The 21,112-nt window shown below is 47.0% G+C and overlaps 1 long non-coding RNA gene across 1 annotated transcript in view; it reads left to right on the forward strand.

Moving 5' to 3' along the window:
• Nucleotides 1-18,937, forward strand: part of LOC118239231 — a 60,856-nt gene extending 41,919 nt beyond the window's left edge. Inside the window, exon 3 of the long non-coding RNA XR_004770929.1 lies at nucleotides 18,446-18,937. This is a non-coding gene — a long non-coding RNA (uncharacterized LOC118239231). The remainder of the gene's footprint in view (nucleotides 1-18,445) is intronic.
• The last annotated feature ends 2,175 nt before the right edge of the window (nucleotides 18,938-21,112 follow it).

Consider the following 21,112-nt stretch of genomic DNA (forward strand, 5'->3'; position numbering starts at 1 on the left):
CCATAAGCAACATAACAAATAGGAACAATTAGCTCTCTGTTAGCTCTGGAGGCTGGAACTAGAACTCCCTGCCTCTTGTATTGTCTGGTGATTGCCAGTCCTCCTGGTTTGTTGTTAAATCCCTTCAACTTCTATTGTTTGGTCATATAACCTCTTCCTGCCCGTGTCACTCTCCCTCTGCCTGTCTCAGTAAAGAATGCTGTATCTCAGTCAGGGACCATCTGCCGGTCTAGAGTACTCATCCCCATCACATCTGCAGAGGCCCTTTCCCCTGGTTTCCGGGGACCTAGACCTCCTCTTTGGGAGCCATGACATAAAGGAAGGTTTGGGATAGAGTAGGTATGGACCTTCAAAACAGATAACTAAGCTTAGAGCAAGACCACAATCTGTGAGTTGTATCTACTCAGGGGAACCGGGCTGGAGAATGGTCCCAGCTATCCTGCCAGAAGACTGTTTCTTACTTGTGGGGGCCTCAGTCTGTTCCTCCATAATATGGGCATTCTGCCCATATCTGGTTTGTTGACAGGGGCTATCCTGGGAAAAGGCTGCTCTGCTTCTATCCTTGGCAGAGCTGGGCTTGCTTTTCCCACTTTCCCCATTCTCGTATCTGACATGGGCCTCAGCCCAGCCTCAGATCTTTTGGAGTGAGCTGTGCATGGAGAATTAGGGAATGGGAGGTAGGGCAATGGCCCAGTGTGCAAATGCATTTTCTGTGTAAACATCAGGACCTGGGTTTAACTCCCCAGCATCCCATAAAAAGCTGTGTATGATTATGCATGCCCACAAGGCCAGCACTTGGCGTGGCGGGGGGGGCGAATATTCTTGGCATTTGCTGATCAGCCACTTTGCCAAAATGATGAGTTTTCCATTCAGTGAGAGAGCCTGTCTCAAGGGAATAAGGTTGAGAGTGATAGAGGGGACACCTGACATCCTTTTCTAGCCTTTGTACACTCATGTAAATGCAGCACGAGACACACACACACACACACACACACACACACACACACACACACACACACACACGCATGCGCGCACGCGTGCACACGCACGCGCGCACGTGCTTGCGCTTAAAACTAATGAAAAAGTAGAAGTGTGAATTATAACTGTCTTAAGTTTGCCCAGGTGTCACACCTGAGTGAGGAGGGAGCTGGAACCCGGGGGCCAGGCATGTAAAGAGTGGCTGTAAGTAGGCCTGGCCAGGGGCTCTGTGCTAATGAGCCAACCTCCAGCCTGCTGAGTACTTCTCTGTGGGGACTGGAACCTCGACAAGCTGCTGTAACACGCCTGCCTACAGAGCTTAGCTTTCTGCTCTCATCTTTCCCATGGCAACTGGTGAAGGGGCCAGGACAGCAATCTGCAAAGGCGTGGGTGGGTGTCTACAGGAGAAACTAAAGAACAGCAGCCTGGCTTACAGCTTGGTGCTCTTCAGCCTGTCACTGTCACCCTGGAGCTCCTGAAACACCACATATCCCGTTGCCAGATCTGTTCTGCCTAGCAGAAAAGGAAACAGAGACTCAAAGTCTGCACTCAAAGCTTCAGAGCCACTTATTGGAAGATGTAGCAGGGACTGATATCGGGAGCTTCTGATGAGGTGGACTGTTTGTAGGGTGCTCCGTTGGCTTGGGTAGGGAGAGTTGCACCTCTGGGTAGAATTTACCAAACGGCCATGGATGAAACCACAAGACTAAACCAGTTGTCGTGTAGAGGAGGGAAGAATTGTACAAGCGGTGGTGGGGGGATGGGGGGTGGGGGGTGGGGGGTGGGGGTGGGGGGGGTGGGGGAGTGGGATCAGTCAATGTCATTACAGGGGAACCCACAGAAACAACTGACCTGGGCTCATAGGAGCTCACAGACTCTGGACCGACAGCTAGGGAGCCTGCATGGGACTGACCTAGACCCTCTACATATGTGTGACAGTTGTGTAGCTTGGTCTATTTGTGGGAATCCTAGCAGTGGGATTAGGGTGTGTCTCTAACACTTGGGCTGGCTTTTGGGAACCTATTCCTCATACTGGCTTGCCTTGCCCAGTCTTAATACAAAGGGAGAAAGAGTTTAGTACTACCTCATCTTGATAATGCCATGTTTTGTTGATACCCATGGGAGGCCTGTCCTTTCATGAACAGAAACAGAGGAGGAGTGGATGGGTGAGTGGCAGGGGGAGGTGGGAGTGCAGGAGGAGAGGAGGGAGGGGAAGCTGTGGTAAAAATAAATCTTTCACATAACAATTCCCAAATATTTGGAGATTCCTCTTGGCAGACCCTGGGATCCAGGACTCAACAAAGGCATGTGAAAATGGTGACATCATGGTGGTATCCTCCCTGTTTTGATAGTGGCCACTAACAAGGCTGCCACTGGAGGTTTGGGGTTGTCCTACTTAGCCTCTGAGTACAAGATAAGCCAGAAAGTTGACAATCATGGTCAGAACAGGCTCAGGTCCCCAGACTGGGGCTTGTCCCTGAGTGTTGAGAGAAAGAGAGGGCTCTGGGTGTGCTCTGTCAGGAGAAGGGTCATGCTCAGGTCTACTCTGCCTCCCCCAGCATACTTGTCCTGCTGGCTTTCTGAAAAGGCCCACTTTCCCTGAAATGTCTTCAAAGCCTAGTGGCCAGTTAGTGGACACCTTCATGGGTAGACACTGTGTGTGTTGATTTTTTTTTTTTTTTTTTGAGCCAGGGTTTCTTATGTAGCCTAGGATGCCTCTGGACTCATGGTCTCCTGCATCTGCCTCCTGAGAGATCAGAGGTGAGTACCACCAGCTTTATTTTTCAGTTACATTACACAGCAAAATCCACCTGCCTCACAGCTTATGAGTGAGATGATCCGGGCCAGACTTGACTGGTAGGGAGCAAAATGAATTAGAGACTAGACCCATCTAGTAGGCTTCAGAGTCCAGGCAAGCTGAGTATGTTGGATTAGCAAGGAGGTAGGTTTCTATTGTGAGAGTCAGCCCAGAAGATCCACTATGCACTAGGCAGGGCCAAGTATGCTTTCCTTCCTGTTTAAAGAGGTTCCAAGGTGAGGGTGATGGCTCAGTATGGAGCCTTCTGTCCAAGCATGAGGACCTAAGTTCGGCCCCCCAGAACGCATGAAAAAAAAAAAAAACACAGCTGATGTGACAGTATGTACTTATAATTCCAGCTGTGCATGTATTTGGTTTGGGAAGGAATGGAGAAGAATTCTTGAGACTCACTGGTTGGCTACTTTAGCTGACTCAGCAAGTTTCAGGTTCAGTGAGAAGCACTGTTTCAAATAAATAAATAAACAGATGCAGAGCAGGAGCTATTGGGGATGATTCACATCATTAACCCCTGCTTCTACACACTCTCTCTCTCTCTCTCACACACACACACACACACACACACACACACTCACACACACACACACACACACATACAGAGAGAGAGAGACATCTACACACACATCTACACGCATCCACACACACATACACATATACACACATACATATCCACACAATCCACACACACACACACACACACACACACACACACACACACACACATCCACACACACACATGCACACACACCAGAACAAAATAAATAAATAAGCTTCTGTGTTTCAGACTGTCCCAAAATCAAGGATCAAGTCTGAGTTTGTAATAATCTGAAGCCTGAAGCCTGGGTAGGATTTTCTTAAAACTCCATCTGCTATTTAATTAGTGCTTATTTCTTCAAGATCTTCACACTAATTGCTCATTAATCTTGGTTTTCAGTGCTCCAAGGGTATCTATGTGAGGAAGTCATTGCAGCCGAGGGAGATTGCCAGGACTGGGGCTACTGGTAATAAGCCACAGTTAACCAGATGTGATCTTAGGATTCTTTGCAGTTCACCAGCACCCCAGGAAGCAGGTGGGGACAAAGCTCACTAGTCCCAAATTCTAGACTTTGCCCACTACATGGCAGAGGCTATCCTGAGCTATGCTGACTGGTTTCAATCTATGAGGTTTCTCCAGTGGAAGATGAGGTTAGAACAAGGGCCACACTTGCCACAGACACTCAGCTGCTCCCCATCAGAATCTTGCTGCAGACCCCAGGTTCACCTATCCAACTGGTGCCCCAGTCACTTGGGGGAGGCCATAGGTGGAGGTGACTCAGGATGCCGTGCAGACCAACTTCTGATTGTAGCTGCTCTCAAGATGATGACTGCTTTAAGCAAGATAAGACATGCAGACAGTTCATAAAATGAGGTAGTATATATCAGGGGAAACCATTGTCCCAGCTCCTGGAACTAACTCTGTGTGTGTGTGTGTGTGTGTGTGTGTGTGTGTGTGTGTGTGTGTGTGTGTGGGCAGCCCAGCTGTACACATCAGGAGACGCCATAGTCCCTACTCCTGGAACTCTCTCTGTGCGTGCGTGCGTGCGTGTGTGTGTGTGTGTGTGTGTGTGTGTGTGTGTGTGTGTGTGTGTGCCCAGCTGTACACATCAGGGGAAGCCATAGTCTCCACTCCTGGAACTCCCCCATCTCTGTCTCTGTCTCTCTGTCTCTGTCTCTCTCTGTCTCTGTCTCTCTCTGTCTCTGTCTCTCTGTCTCTGTCTCTCTCTGTCTCTGTCTCTCTCTGTCTCTGTCTCTCTCTGTCTCTGTCTCTCTGTCTCTCTGTCTCTCTGTCTCTCTCTCTCTCTCTCTGTGTGTGTGTGTGTGTGTGTGTGTGTGTGTGTGTGTGTATGTGGCAGCTCAGCTGTACACATCAGGGGAAGCCATTGTCCCCACTCCTGGAACTGTGTGTGTTGGGGGGCAGCCCAGCTGTACCCATCAGGAGAAGCAGAAATCCCCACTCTTGGTACATCCAGAGCTCTTACTATCCCCACTTATTCCTCCCTTGTAGGGGAGACCCTGAATATCTGTACCACTGACCACACCCAAAACACCCAAATGGGCATGGTCAACAGTACAGGTATCCAGGGTCTTTCCCTACACTCCCTCAGGGGGACTTTACCTCAAATGAGGCTTGAGAGTTTTCCTGAAGAAGGTACACATGTGGCTTCCCTGTTCCCTTCACCTAATTGAGCAGGTCTGTGTGGGAAGCTGGGATTTCCCATGGTTCTATCTTGCTCAGGAGCCACACTTGTTGGGGCCTGGTGCTCACACTAAGCTGTAACTACCAGTGTCTGTCTAGTCCTCGGTTGATTTAAAACTCTGCCAGGAAAGAACTGTATTATCCTTCAGCTCCCATCAATCCCAGTAGTATCAAGTGTAGCAGGCTGCACATCAGTTGGCCAGGAGTGGGCCCTGCTTCTGAGAAATCACCACGTTCACTCTCAGACCACAAAACGTGCATGTGTACACCCACAGCTATAGAACACACAGGGGCATACTTGTACACATAGCTCACAGACACACCAAGGTGCACAATATATAGTTGTTACTCGCATGTGCACACATGTACAAGCACATGTGAACACTTACACAAACACTGGCATTTACACATACAAGCATATATGTGCATGCTAGCACACACGTATTCATATTCACAAGAAGCATACATACCTATGCACATAGAAACATACATGTGCCCATGCACACACATGAGCAAATACATATGCACACATACCTGGGCAAAGATACATAGATGCTTGTGCATAATCCTAATCTCTGCATGTGTATTCACATATGCATGCACACATACACACATGTTTACATGTACAAACACAGCCACACAATGCTTCCACTCATGCATGCACTCTTGAAAACACACACGTGCACACAGCTGCACACATGCATGTGGACGATTACAAACATACATAATACCGCTAGCAAACACAAAAACACGTTCATGCACATGACTGTACTTGTAGTCCATGATCACTAGCACATTTATACACACCCGTGTGCACATATCTTTACAGATACATGCCAATACACATGCGTGTGCATTCTCAAATACATAAATGCACAGAAAACATAAATGTGCACATATTCTTGCACATATGAGAACATATAAACTATATGCATATGCACATGCACACAAAATACAAAATATTCACAAAAGGGCAAACGTGCATATGTGCATAGACATGTATGCCTAGATGTACACTCAAAATCTACACATACACACACTGCAAACACACGCTTGCAAATACCCAAACTCACATGTGCAAATACACATGCCTCACTCCAGCGCTGGTCACTGCTATGAACTAAATTGTGTCCTTCCCAAATTTGCATATTGAACCTCTAATTCCTAATGTGGGTGTATTTTATGACAGGACTTTTAAGGTTACAGTAAGGTTAGATGGGGACATAGGGTGATAATCCAGTAACATTATCCACAGAGGAATACGCACCAGGGAATGCATGCACTAAGGAAAGGGAATCAAGGACAATTGGTTTGGATGCAAGGTACCCCACTCCTGTGCTGAAAACTTGATCTTCCTCTAGTGACACTATTTGGGGTGGTGGTGTACACTTCAGGAGGTGGAGCCTGGCTGCTTGGTCCTCCTGTTCATGTTTGCACTCTCACCCTTGCACACCTTTTACAAACAATAGCCAAAGCCAAGAACATGTGGTATGGCCCTCATCCTCACTGTTTACTCTCTTCTTTGGTTCAAAAAAACTAACTGATTCCCCCGATTACCCGGACTTACAGACATACATGCTCCGATCATACTCTCAGCACTTACAGCCATGCTAACTTTGTTTAATGAAAGTGTTCAAAGTCTCCTCTGGGTCCACAAACGTGACCTTCTTGTTTCTCCTTGACTTCCTGTTTCCCAGCTGGCTTCATCTTCTTTCCTGCTAGTCTTAGCTTAAATGTCACATGAGCAGCTTTCTTGAGCAATGATTTAACATGCACACCACAATGCTCTTTCTGAAGTTGGTCCTTACCCTGGTCCAGCTGACCTTGGTTGCTAGCTTTTGGAACCTCCAATTCCTACTCCTAGCTACTTCTCTGCTCAGTGAATAATGCTCTCCTTCATATTATTATTATTATTATTACTATTGTGATGATGTTATTGTTTTATGAATAAGCACTTGCTATCTCATTATCTACTTTTCTCACCCAGAGAATGATAGGGACTTTTGGAAGTTCATGGTGTCACCTGAACTTCATCCCTGGATGAAGACAGGGATGGCTTCCACAGGAATGCCTCTGCTTCCTTCCTGTTGTCTTTGCAGCTGGTGACACAAGGACTCAGCACCCATGTCTTCCTGTCTCATTGCATCTCTCTACCTAGCCTGTGTCTTCTGGGAACTCCTGGAAGTGTCTCCTCTACTGGTATCACTCTCTTCCTCCTTGTCTTTTGCGTTCCGGTTTCCTCTTTCTACTCCTTAAACCCTCCTTTGTGGTTTCATTAGGGTTGTTGAGAGATCAGGGGTATAAACACACACGTCTTTTCTTGTCAAGCTGGAATCCTTATAAACTTGTTTTATGAGATGGAGGTAGAGGTTCTGAAGCAGAAAGTGAATACCCTGAAGTTTTGAGGTCATAAAAGGATGCCATTGTCAGTCTGTGGTTCTGGACTAATCCCTGGCCACCCTCCTCGCTCAGGGTTTTATTATTTTCTAGTCTTTTGCTCTGTGCACGCTTGGGTACTCATATTTTTTTCAGTCAAAGTCTTACACTTGAGACTTGTGTAGAGAGTTGGAGTGCACTAGCCAGAGGTGAGCTAGCAACCCACAGGCCACAGAACATACACTCAGGCTCTTTTCATATATTTGTATAAGTTCTCCCAATTATTAGCTCATGACGTTGAGAACTGAGTTGGGTCTATCTTCAAAATAATGAAGTCTTATCATTCCAATTACCAGTGGACTGTATAGAGTAGGACCAAGAGAATCACCAATAGTGAATGATTATCAGTCCCAGAGTTGACTTTAGAAACTTCAGTGTGCTTACTACCCTAGTTCTCCAGAAATGCAGTGGGAACCCCTGTTGTGCCCCCACAGCCCCATGGCTAGTGAACAGTTCATTGCTTCCTCATCAATCTCCTCCCTTTAGAGCATTGAGGTGTCTGCTGCTGTCTCCCAAACTCTCTGTTCCCCCATGCAGCTGGTCCTTAGCTCGTGGGAGAAGTCTGAAGCCTCTACACTTTGTGTTCTAGCTGAGCTATGATTCCTCATAGAAGGAGCCAGGATATTTGCTTCTCAAGGTTACCAAGGTGGTCTAAAAGTAGCAGTAAACTAAGGCCAGCCAGGTGGGTGTGGCTGCCTCTGCAGCTGACCTGTCCAAAGCCCATTTGCCTATCCTCTCTTGGACTTGGGTTTCCAGTTACACTAGAACTTCCTATCAAAGAAACTTCACTAACAGTTAGTGAGAAGGCAGATAAGCCACTCTGCTAATGTGGGTAATCATGTTTCTATCTTATAGAAAAGCACTAATCCATTTAGGACCCTGGGATCTGCTAATTTGGCTCCAATGTGGGTAGAGGTGGCTCTCATTTCTCAATTGGATATAGCAGACAAGAACGTTTTGCCAAGGTTAATCTCCTTGTCTTAGATAGGATAGTCAGACTTCTTAGGTGTAACATTCAACAGACTCGTAAAATCAAAGGTGTGGCAACCGGGGACAGGTGATGCCCTTTGTTCTAGGATAGCTGCAGCATCCATGTCTCTCAGTGGGCCATGGTGGTGCAGTTTGTTGAACCACAGAATTGGATTTCAGTTGTTCTTTGTGGCAATGGGGACTGTTGTGGTTATTCAGTGCATTGTGGGCATTGTTTATTTCAGTAAAATGTCTTTCTTTGTTCTGAAACATGGCTGGCCTGGAGCTCTGTAGCTTATGCTGACCCAGAACCCAAGATCCTCCTGCCCAAGAGCACCTGTCTCTAAGGTGCTGGAATTGTAGGCCTGCATCACCAGAGTCTTGGACAAATATCTCGCTCTTAAAAACCTGCTCTACCCTGGGCACACGCAGTGTTTCTATCATAGTGGAGTCCCTTCTTCAGCTTTCCATCACAGGCCCAGGCATTGATGGCATCACTTAGGTGTCTCGTCCCAAAGCCATTGAAAACAGAAGGACATTTTACGTTTTTAATTTTTCCTATTCAGTTTCTTATGAGGGCTGTGTGTCAAGGAGGGAATATAGACAGAGGGGCTTACAGATCACATGGAGTCATGGAGACCATGTAAACCCTATGACTGCATACCTTGAGATCCCAAGGATAGAGGTGATATGTTCTTTATATGGCCAAAGTGCCAGAGAGGCTCTGCAATTCCATGATGTTAGTGAATACTGCTGAATACTGCTTTCTTCTCCTCTGAGACAGGGTCTAGCTATGTAGCTCTGATTACCATGAACTCTTAGCAATCCTGTTTCTGCACCCCCTCCAAGATATGGGATTACATGCTTATGCCACCATGCCTGGCTTAGCAGATACTTACTAAAAATAGATTGGTGCAATTCTCATTATGAGCTGTGGTTTGAGGTTCAATATTTGCCCTAAGACATGGAGAAGTTGGTCACATATTTTCTGGGATTCACAGGTCCACATGTGACAGATCTGGGTTAGGCTCATAGTTGTTATATTGTATGGCCTGCAAGTAATAAGATATCGTTTTTTAAATGATTTCATTTGGGTTTCAAAAATATCAGTGTGCTCTACTTCCTCTGCAGCCTCTGTAGCTTGGGGGACTAGTTCAGATCGGTCCAGAGAAGGCATGAGCACTTGTATTTAGAGAATACAGCTGTGAAACAAATTACTCCAGAGTTTGACCACATAAATGCATGTAGGTTGGTTCTTCCTCAATATCAATAGGGCTACATCTTGATATAAGCATCACAAATAGAAAATATTCTAAGGTCAAGATGCACTCAGCACATGTAGCCCACAAACACCCTGGCTCAACAGCCCTGAATCTTCAGGGTCTTGCTTGACCCTGGCTGGATGGGAATTAAAACTGTCTTACACCATGAGAGAGGGCCATATGTAACACACTCAGGGTTAGCCTGTAGAGTGAAAAATCTTCAAGTGTGAGGTCTAGTTTCCACCAGAAGATGTGACATCACACAAAGAGACAGAGCCAAGGGGCCATCTGCAACCCAGGGACTCATGGGCTGTTCAGCTGGGTCCTCTGGATCAGCATGTGGTAGAACAGCCTTTTGAGCCTCTGGGAACTTGGCAGGACTTAAATACTGCCTAGCAGCTGGTGGCACCCTGATCTCTATTCTGTGACCATCTCAATGTTGCACCCAAAATGATGACAACTTCCGCCCCGGAGGGTTTTGAGGGACAGAATATGGGTGAGAAAGACCAAACTCCCAGCTATGGAATCCACTAACTATTGATGTGTTCTGTGTTAGAGAAGCCACTAGACCCAGTCTATGCACAGGACCAGGGGAGCATGGTGGGAGCAGACACTGGAACTGTGGGGAGTGACCAAAAACAGATGGTGAGAGCTGGCAGCTGATGTTGCAATAACCTATTCTTGGCCTCTGGATAATCAATCAGTGTCAGAAGCAGATAGATTAACATATTTACTTAGTGTGTATGTGTGCATGTTCATGTGTGTGCTGGCACATTTGTGAGTATGTATATACTTGTATGTGCACATGTGTGTGGAGGCCAGGGAACAACCTAGGATGTTATTCTTTAGACTGGATGCACTGGTTTTTCTTACAAACTTTCTCTCTCTGGTCTGGAGCTCTTTCAGTAGGCTAGGCTGGCTGGCCAGTGAGTCCCAGGGACCCTCCTGACAACACTTCCCTGTGCTGGAATGACAAAGGTAGACTACCACACCCACAGCTCTTTGTTATATGGGTTCTGGAGATTTATCCTCAGGTCTTGATGGTTGCCTAGTATCTTAGTGACTTTTCTGTTGCAGTGATAAAAGACCACGACAAACACAAATTATAAAGAAAGCATTTACTAGGACTCATGGTTTCAGATGGTTTGAACCCATCATGGTGGATCAAAAGGCATGACAGCAGGAACTGCGGAGAGCTCACATCCTGATCCACAAGGGGGAGGCAGAGAGAGGAACCTGGGAAAGCCTGACCATGGAGACATGCCTCTTCCAACAAAGGCACACCTCCTAAACCTTTCCAAACAGTTCCACCAGTTGGGGATCAAGCATTCAAATGAGCCTATAAAGGCCATTATCATTTGAACCAGCACAGCAAGTTAAGGAGGAAAGGGCTTATTTTATGCTTATAATTCCAGAAAGGAGGCATGGCATCAGTAGCATGAGGCTGACATTGCAGTCAGGAAGCAGGCTGATCACATCTCATCTGCACACAGGAAACAGAGAAAGGTCACAGGAAGTGAGTCCAGTCAATAAAATCTCAAACCCTGCCTCCAGTGACATATGTCCTCCAGCAAGGCTCTACCTCATAAAGGTTCCATAGCCTCCTCAAACAGCATCACTGGGATGCTCAAGTGTTCAAATACATGAGACTATGGGGACAGGATTTCATATTCAAGCTATAACACAGGAAATCACTTCACTCACTGAGCTGTCTCCCCAGCCTTCCATTTATATCAGTACATTATTGAACCGGCTGATTTTGTATGTCAACTTGACACAAGCTAGAGTCATTAGAGAGGAAGGAGCCTCAGTTTAGGAAATGCCTCCATGATATCCAGATGTAAGGCATTTTCTCAAGTAGTGATCAATGAGGGAGAGCCCAGCTCAAGATGGGTGGTGCCATCCCTGGGTTGCTGGTCCTGAGTTCTATAAGAAAGCAGGGTGAGCAAGCCATGTAAAACAAGCCAGTAATTAACTTCCCCTTCATGGACTCTGTACCAGCTCCTGCCTCCAGGTACCTTCCCTGCTTGAGTTCCTGTTCTGACTTCCTCCAATGATGAACTATGATCTGGAAGTATAGAAGTGTAAGCCACATAAACCTTTTCCTCCCCAAGTGGCTTTTTGGTCATGGTGTTTGTTTGCAATAATAGAAACCCTAGCTAAGACAAATACAATGAGCATAATAACACAGATAAGGTTTCTAGTGGAGTCCAGAGAAGAGCTCAACTCCACTGGCAAAGAGTAGAAAGAGGAGCAGAGAGGGTGAAGGTACCAGCTCCCTGTTTTGGCAGCCATGACAGGCTTGCCTGACCTTGCCTTGGTCACCAGGGGATCAGATGCCCACCTCATGGCAAGGAACCAATCAGAAGTTAGCTAGCGGGGCTATGCTTTAAGACTCTGGGTGTGCTTTACAGACAAGTGCACAGCATAGCAACCGCCCTGGGAGGGTCTATGGGCCGTAACAACCAGGTGACCAATCAACACAGGACAAGTTCTCCAAGCCTGGAGGTGCATCAATCTTGAGCCTGTGCATACACCTAGACACTCCCCTTATGTTGTCCAATAAGATCTCTGTCCGGTGGTTTCTCAGGGGTCTTTCCCCAGTCATCTGCCATGGTGGGTGGATGAAAGGCCTGCGCTAATGGGGTTAGCTCGTTAAACAACTGCAATAAAAGACTCATTGCTTTTGCATTGAAATGGGCCTCTTGGTCATTTTGGGATTCAGAATTTGGGCACAAAAAGGGCTTCTCAGAAGAGGTAAAGTATGAACCGATGTTTGAAAAGAAAATAACCTGCCCCATTGTAGACGCTGGTTTAGCTTGCAGGTTCCCCAGAGTTTATAATCTCCTTCCCCACGTGAGAAATATCTGCATTTCTCAACAAAACACCCCTGAGATGTGATGAAGTAAGGGTAGGTGTCTCTGACTCTGCAGCTCCTACCCCTGCCATATTAATATTACAAGCAAATAGGAGTGTGAGTTCAACTCTGCCCCAGTCAACCTGCATTCTGCACTCACCAGAATAGCCTTGTCAACATCAGATTTTGAGAAAGGGAAGGGAATTATGTTAATCGCATTCCTGAGAGCACTCAAGCAAAGGGCTGTTTATTGAAAATGTTGACATGATGGAGGAACCTGCCGGAGTGATCACTTCTGCGGCTTTCTGGGAATGTCACCATGGGACTGGGAAGACTCGTCCTGGCTGATGATGGCATGGTTTGGCAGATGGAAGGTGTGGGCATGGATATGAAGGGCAGGCAGTGGGACCTTTGTCAGCAGATGGGGAAAAGCACCTTTAGTGGGTCCCTCTGGGTGCTGGTGGAACTGGCAGTATCACCTTACCCAGGGTGGGGGTGGCTTGGCCAAAGCTGAAAATGAAGGGAAGCCACTCAGATATTCCGCTGACTGTGGGCTTGAGAGGGTGGATCCTGAAGAGACTCCTTCAGCCTCAGGCCATCTGCTGGCTTCTTCCAGCTTTACTGAAGGTGCAAACTTGCTCTGGGGGGTCCTTCACCCCGCTGGTAAAGGCTGGATCACTTAATTCTGTGATGGCTGTTCTTGGTTGTCAGCTTGACTACACCTGAAATTAACTATAACCAAAGAGACTGTGGACACCTGTGAGGGGTTTTTCTTAAACTACTTGAAATGGGAGGACCCACTTCTAATCCAAATCTTTTAGGCAGGAAGATTCACCTTTGATCTGGGCCACGCCTTCTGCTGGCAGCTTAAATAGAGCATGTGGAAGAAGGAAGAGTTTGCTTTTTGCCTGCTTGCCCTTGCTTTAGCTGGCAAGTCCATTCCTTCACTGGCACTAGAGCCTGAGACTTCTTTGGGATTCCAGAATATACCGAGAAGCAGCTGAGACATCCAGCCTTGTGAACTGAACAACTACTGGATTCTCCGACTTTCCCTTGGTAGACAGCCATTGTTGGACTAGCTAGACCACAGCCTGTAAGCCACTCTAGTAAACAGTGTGTGTGTGTGTGTGTGTGTGTGTGTGTGTGTGTGTGTGTGTGTGTGTGCATTTGAGTGAGTGTGTGTGTGTGTGTGTGTGTGTGTGTGTGTGTGATTCTATCCGTTCTAATTCTCTAGAGAACACTAGCTAACACAAGCTTTAACTGCATGGATGTTGAATGGCTCTGGCAGTTAATACTCACTGGAAAGTAATAGAGAACTTGATGCAGGTAGTCTGCAGCCCACCCGCTTCACCTCGAAGGAGAAGGAAAGTGTTTAGGATCAAGCTTTGCAGCTGGGCCTCCTACCTGCCATTGACCTTGCTGCCACTGGCAGCTGAGAGCATGGCCCTGAGGACAAGCTTGTCTGGATGTGAACCTGGTTTTTGACCTGGGCAGGTGTGTTCATTACAGTGAGAGAGACTCAGCTTCCTTGGATGTGGAGAGAGTGGATGGGAACAGAAGGACATAGGATTGTGCAACTCACTGTCCTGCTGCCTGTGGAGCTCAGAGATGAATTGATGGTGGTTCTCTGTCTATCGCTAAGCATGTCGCTCATGCCCTGGGAAAAGCCTTGAAAAAAGATGGCTTGTGTTGACTTGAGCATGAAGGAGTCCTCACTGGCTGCAAGTGCAGACTGGCCAGAGCTGTGAAGTGAGGTGAACTGCAAGGCACTCCTGGACAGATGGCCTCCAAGCTGTTCTGTCTCCCTCTCTTGCCGATTTGAGTCTGCTTGGTTACCTGTCCCTATGTTGCTGTGTGTACAGCTGGGGAAAGCTGATCCTTGGCCCGAGATTTCCATAGAGTAAGGATTTCCACACTGGTCTGAGAATCTAAGGTAGCCCCGAGAGTCTCTACCTGTCCCGGGTCCAGGCATCAAGCCATGGGTTAAAGTGCCTGGTCACTGGGCCTTGTGTCTCTGGACAGAGAAAATGGCTCTCAGAATTAGGGCATGGCTAAGAACTGAGTCTACAGTCTTGGCCTATATGACACATGCTGTCTCTGCTGCAAGGAGTTTTTTGGGTCTGGTGCTGTATACTTGTAATCCTAGACCTGGAAAGGTGGAGGTGGGGACCCTGTTCATTGACCAGACAGGTTAACCTACTTGGCAAGGTTGAATGCACTAGAAGAAAATCATTTGAGTTTCTCCCCTAGCCCCCCCATATACATGTAACCCTCACATATGCATATGCTCCCAAAATGTACATGTGCCCTCTCCCTCTGCCCTCCACACATGCATACACATGTACCCCCACATGTACATGTACATCTACATACATGTTCACACATGAATATGTGTACGCCACACACCTATATCTGCACCCATATACCCAAACACAATGTGCACCCATACACACATATATGCACATTGATGTACATGTGCACCCCACACATGTACACACCTGTACATGTGTGCCATGTCCACCTACATGTGTACATATTCATATACATGTGAAACCCATAAAATGTGTGTGCACCACATACATGCTTTCACATGTACATATGCACCCTTTACACACATGTGTACCCATCACAAATGTACATACACACACATGCACATGTCATGTAACCCATGCGTGCGTGCACACATACATGCCCGTGAGTAACCACTCACATATGCACACATGTACATGTGCACACACATTCACACACAAATAGCTCCTTTGTTGTAAAGGATCTTTTGGAAACCTCTGTGTGGGAACTTTCTCAAGAGAGACATTTGTAGGAGTTTGCTGAAGAGAGCTGTTAGGATGCATTCATTGTTCTGTTCAATGCGGAATACTTCAATGGGAACAAAAGCATCTGAGCTTCCCACGAAGTTGGGGAAACCTACCTTTGGAACTCAGGCAGGAGAGGTGACACGATGCCCCTGGGGGAGGGGTTGGGGGGTGCCTGGGCTAGGGTGAAATCTGATCACTGGCAGCTGTTGTCTGGGGCCTCAGGGCAGGTGGAACCCACCTCTTGCTGGGGAACTCTCCTCCCAGCAGGCCATCCCTGGGGATTTCTGAGGAGCAGCTCCCCTGAACTAACAGGTCCCTAGGGAAGCAAGCATGGTTGGTCTTTGTTTTCCCCATCCCACACTGCTGTGGTTTCCCCCAGCCTTCACAGAACACCTCCCACCTACTCTGGCTAATTTTTTATGCTGTGCCTTTGGGCTTAGCCCTCCCCCTGCACCTGGATTCTGCTGGACCTGCGAGACAGCTGGATGCTATAAGCTGAGCCTGGCCCAGGCCCATCATCTCTGTTGTACATGCTGAAGCCTTATGGACACTCAGGAGCCTGGCAGAGAATATTTGGTGACCGAGTGGCATCAGGGGCTTCTCTCCTAGATCTTACAGACTTCTGTGGACTAATTTTTAGGTGTCTATTTTGCTTTTTTTTTTCCTGAGCTTTTCACTGACAGGACTTGTATTTTGACATTTTGGTGTGAGACTTTGTCCCTGGAGCCATCTTTAAGCAACAGTGTCACATAACCCCCTTTCTTTTTGCAAGGTCTCTCTGGGGAGAATTCAACCCTTCAAGAAAACAGGAGTAGGCAGGCCCACTTGGCATCTTTGCTGAATGTGCCTGGGTGCGTCTATCTCTTAGGGACCTATCCTGGCCTCACATCAAGCAACCATGATTCTGGCAGCAGGTGGCATGCTGCATCCGGGTGTGGGCTAGACTGTTTGTAAGCTGCAGGTTACACTGGAACCCAAAGTTGACAACTCTTCTCAGGTGCCTGCTGCATGGCAGGAATATTTTTCACTTTTCTGTTTGCCATCTCAACCTTGTTCCCACAGCAGAACTTAATGATTTTATCCTTAGGGAGATGGGATTCAGAGTGATTAATATGCTATCAAAGTTGCAGGATGGCACATGCTGTGACATGAACAGATAGGCTCTGAAGTTACACTGCCCAGCACATCTAGCTAGCATGTCACTGACTCCCAGTTCCTCAAATAGAAACTGGAGATGTGCTGGAACCTTGGGTTCCTTCACCCTTGCCTCTTATCCAGCCCATTCACAAAACCCATTTCCCCACTGCTTGAAGCTATTATGATCCAGCTACTACCTATACCATGCTCTCTGTACTTAATCCAGTTAAGACCACCCTGCTTGGCTGATGCTGTCCCCACATTCATTTTTTCTGTTCCTTGTAGCACAGGTGACATCCCATCTCTTCTTAGCATCAGCGCCTTCCTCACTGCTGACTTTAGGCCACTGTGAGCATTTCAGAGCCAACCTGGAAGCGATGTCTTCCCAGAGCCTCTGTCATCCCCAGAGGTGGTGTCATCCTACAGCCAATGTCACCCCTACAGCTGGTGCCACCTCTAGAGATGATATGCCTCCTGCCCTCCATAGGTGATATCTGGGAACGTCAGTTCACAAAAAGATAGACAACTAGTTTGAGCCACGTGGAAATGTGCTGATAGACTTAAAAAGATCAAATCTTGATAACTTATTGTCATTAGTCTTCAGATGAGCTTGTATATCCACATCATTGGCTCTCCTCTTGTTTCTTCATCATTCTTCTCTCATTTTGATTATTCGGAGAGTTCTCAGCTGTGTGGTGTATCTGAACGTCACCTCAATTTTTACAGTAAGAGGCACATGTACAATTACTGCAGTACACTGTTGTTCTCAAATAAGCCAGGTTCTGAGGCAGGGAGATGACACAGAAGTTGTGTTATGTCCTATGGTGGAAAACAGTAGGAGGTTCTGGACACAGATGGGTATAGCGGTATCTGCCAGTGTATTTGTGTTAGTGGCCACACCCCCTTGGGTGTGGCTTCAGGTGCGGACAGAACCAGAAAGAGGGTGAGGCAGGGCTCCCCCCCCCCCCCCGTCTGTCTGTCTGTCTGTCTGCCTCTGTCTGTCTCTCTCGTGTGGATTGGATCTGAAGGGCAGAGAAAGGCTGCAGTGGTTCTTTATTATTATCTTTGTAAATTGTTCCCCAATAAAACACCCATTTACCATTTATCTTGGGTCTAGTGAACTCAATATCACTCACTTTCAGAGGGGTCCAACTCAGGACTTGGTATGAAGCTGGCTTTGGGATTTGGATCTGAGATTTCTCCTGTGGGTCTGGGTTTTTGCTCATTTCCTACACTTAGGGTAGCTTTCCTCCACTCTAGGACTCTTTTGTACCTGCTGCCCAGAGGCAATTACTGATAACCACCCTTTCTGTCAAGTGCTGTGATTTGGGAAATAAAGGGTTGAGTTGCTCAGCTCCCAGACTCAGACTTCATCGCACCCAGTCTTCTCCCCATGTAGAAGGCTGTGCCTTCGCCCAGTCATGCAGGCACTGAAGTTTTATGTGAAACTGTCATTCAGTGCCTTTGGCCCATGATGGTGGCTTACAGATGACTATGCAATTCTTGGTCCTTTTCATGGAGTGACAGAGCTGGAAGGTTCTCCAGTGGAAAGATGACCGCCATGATGGTTAGCATTAGATGTTAACTTGACCGAATCATGTACAGGAGAAGTCTCCAGTCACACCTAGGTAGAACTGTTTGGAATGGGTTGGCCTTTAGGTGTGGCTTTGAGAGAGGATTTTGATTACAACTGGAAACCCTTGGAGTATAGGCCACACCATTCTTTGGCTTGGGGTCTTGGGTTGTACATAAAGGGGGAAGCAAGCTAAGCACCACCATTGATTCATCTTTCTTTGCTTCCTGGCTGTATAAGCCATGTGACATTTTTGCCTCAGGATCCTGTTGCCCTGACTTCCCCTCCATGATGGACCGCTCCTTTGAATGCAAGTCAAAACAAACCCTTCCTTAAGTTGCTTACATCATTGTATTTTGTCACAGACACAGGAAAAGCAACAGCCACCAACCGTACCCAAGGAGGACTGAGAGACCTGGTGTGACCCACAGCTGCAACATTGTAGTCATATTGTCAACATGGATACCTGGCTCCAGGAGGCAGCACCAAGAGGCCATCAGAGAAATCTCAACCTTGGGATTTGGGGGAAAGAGAAATAGTGAAAGGAGGTTACATTTTAGTATGTGTTGATGATGTGTATGGGATGAAAGCATGAGCAGAAATAGGGGAATGTCTTGTGATAATTATCCCAGCTGTCAGATACAAAAACATCTGAACACAACACGTTAGTGGCCACACCCCTTTGGGCGTGGCTTCTGATGCAGGAACTGGAAGGTAGGGAAGACTGGGGCAGGCTCTGTTGGGTCGAGAATCAGATCCAGAGGGCAGAGACTCCATCTTCTGGAGCAGAAAGGCTTCGGTGGTTCTTTATTATTATCTGTGTAAGTTTTTCCTCAATAAAACACCCATTTACCATTTATCTTGGGCCTAGTGAACTCATTACAACCCCACCTTTGTATATGTATGTATATATGCACAGGCACATTTACTTATTACAGGTCTCTATTGCCAGTTTTTATAAGCATAAAGGACTACATAATATTCCACCTCCCCTTCCAGATGCTGAACTGTCTGAGGCGATCCTGTGATCAAACACTGTACTTCAAAAATCGGCACATTGTTCTTTGAAGCTCAGGCTCATGGTCTTCCAACACAATTAATTGGAATAACAGCACAAAAGATGACTAAAAGTGGAAAAAAAATCCCAGTGGTAAGTGTTAATGTGATAATTAAGCTTACTAATTAGGAATGCCAAAGGACTGGAGCTTCTGTTACTCATTCCAAAGACTGAAAGATGGGAGGGTTTTTGAGGGCTGGCACTCTTGTTACTCAGGTCACCCGTGGGGACAAGTGTCTGACGCACTGAGAAGCCTTGCCTCACGCTGGTGTTCTTGTTACTCAGATCATGGGTAGCAATGTCCCTGACACACTGAGAGTTACTATCTCACAGTTGGCCTCAGCTCAGCCACAGTTGTGTCAACTTGACACAACCTGAATCACCTGGAAAGCAAGTCAACACATGCACACCCACACACATTCACACACACACACACACACACACATGCACACATGCACATATATGCACATGCATGCACATGTATGCACACTTATACACATACACACACCAATGTGTATACACATGTGCAAACATGAATACATGAACACATGCATGCACACACAAACACACACAAACACATGTATAATGACATGGTAACTTTTCCAAGTGCCAAAGAGTAGGATGATAAAAGCCCTCTTAACACAACGGCTATTTTGATGAGACAGGAATAGAGTTGATTCTGTGAATACCTAGGCTAATTAATGCAAAAATGTAGCTGGCCCGGTGTCCTGACTCCCGCCAAAATGGATGGAGAATGGCAAACATGGCAAAAATGGCTGAAAAGGAGGCTGAGTGCATGGCCAGATACCATGAGTGACCCCATCATAGGGCACAGTCAGGGTTTCTAAGGCTGGTCCCTGCAGGCAGGTGATGTGGGAAGACTGTCCTGGCACTACTTAGGCATGCACATCTGTAATGTGTTTCATGGTTCAATATATGGGTTCGTTTCACCTTGCAGCACACTCCATATCACTGTATTTCACAGATGGGGAAACTGAAGTCAGGGAGAGTGGACTGGCTTTTCTCTCTTCCTATATTCCAGATTAAATTTAGGTCCAGAATTTTGAGCCTATCTGTCTGGACAGAGAATTTTGCTGTTGTTTCCATAAAATGTCACCAGTGTAAATAAAGGTAATACCAGATGCCTGGGCTGAGTTAGGTTAGGAAGGTGAATTGGGTCACTGAGTAGATTTCATGATGGCCTTGCTCCATACATTGTGCAAATAAGGTCTCAGCAGGGGTGAGTGTGACTGAATCAGGTTACACTCATCAGCCCAGTGGGTGGCCCTCTGGAAGTTGGCCATTCCTTGACAAGAGTAGGTGGCTTGTTCTTGCCCAGAGTCCCTGCAATATTCAAGTCGTATATTTGTTTGCACCATCCTCTCCCACCATGGTTGTGGTTCTCCCAGCAGTGTGGCTTCAGACTTCTGGACTTGTGTGGCCTGGGAACAGACATTGCCTATCAGGTTCACAGTCAGAGCTGACAGTTTCCAAGAAGAGAGAGATGACCTGGGTCTTTCCATAGGAAGTCAGGAGGAAACTAACAGCATGGTAATGCAGTCTTCTGTGGGTCTCTGTCCCAATTGTCTCCTTGCTCCTTGTCCCCCTGGAGGACACCACAATGACTGAAGGCATTGGCGTTGGGGACAGCTGGAGCTGTTATGAGCTTCATCACTGTTGTGCTGTTGAGCCAAATCTGTTCCTAGATGTTCGCACCTCCCTGTTCCCTCACTTGGCGGCAGGTATTCACAGCTCTCCAGGCACCATCTCTGGAGCAGCATGGAGTGCCAACTCCCTCCATCAGTTCTGTGGTAAGGTGGGCCAGAAAGGAGGAGAAACAGCAGATGTCCAAGACAAGCATCGCATGATACTCCCAGGTGCTATCCTCCATGGTCTCTCACCAGTGTTGCTCCATGCTTGATTCTGAGAGCCCAAATGCACCAGGCTTTAAATGTCTTTGGGCACAGAACTAGCT

Source organism: Cricetulus griseus, chromosome 7 (assembly GCF_003668045.3).
Source record: "Cricetulus griseus strain 17A/GY chromosome 7, alternate assembly CriGri-PICRH-1.0, whole genome shotgun sequence".
Lineage (NCBI taxonomy): Eukaryota > Metazoa > Chordata > Mammalia > Rodentia > Cricetidae > Cricetulus > Cricetulus griseus.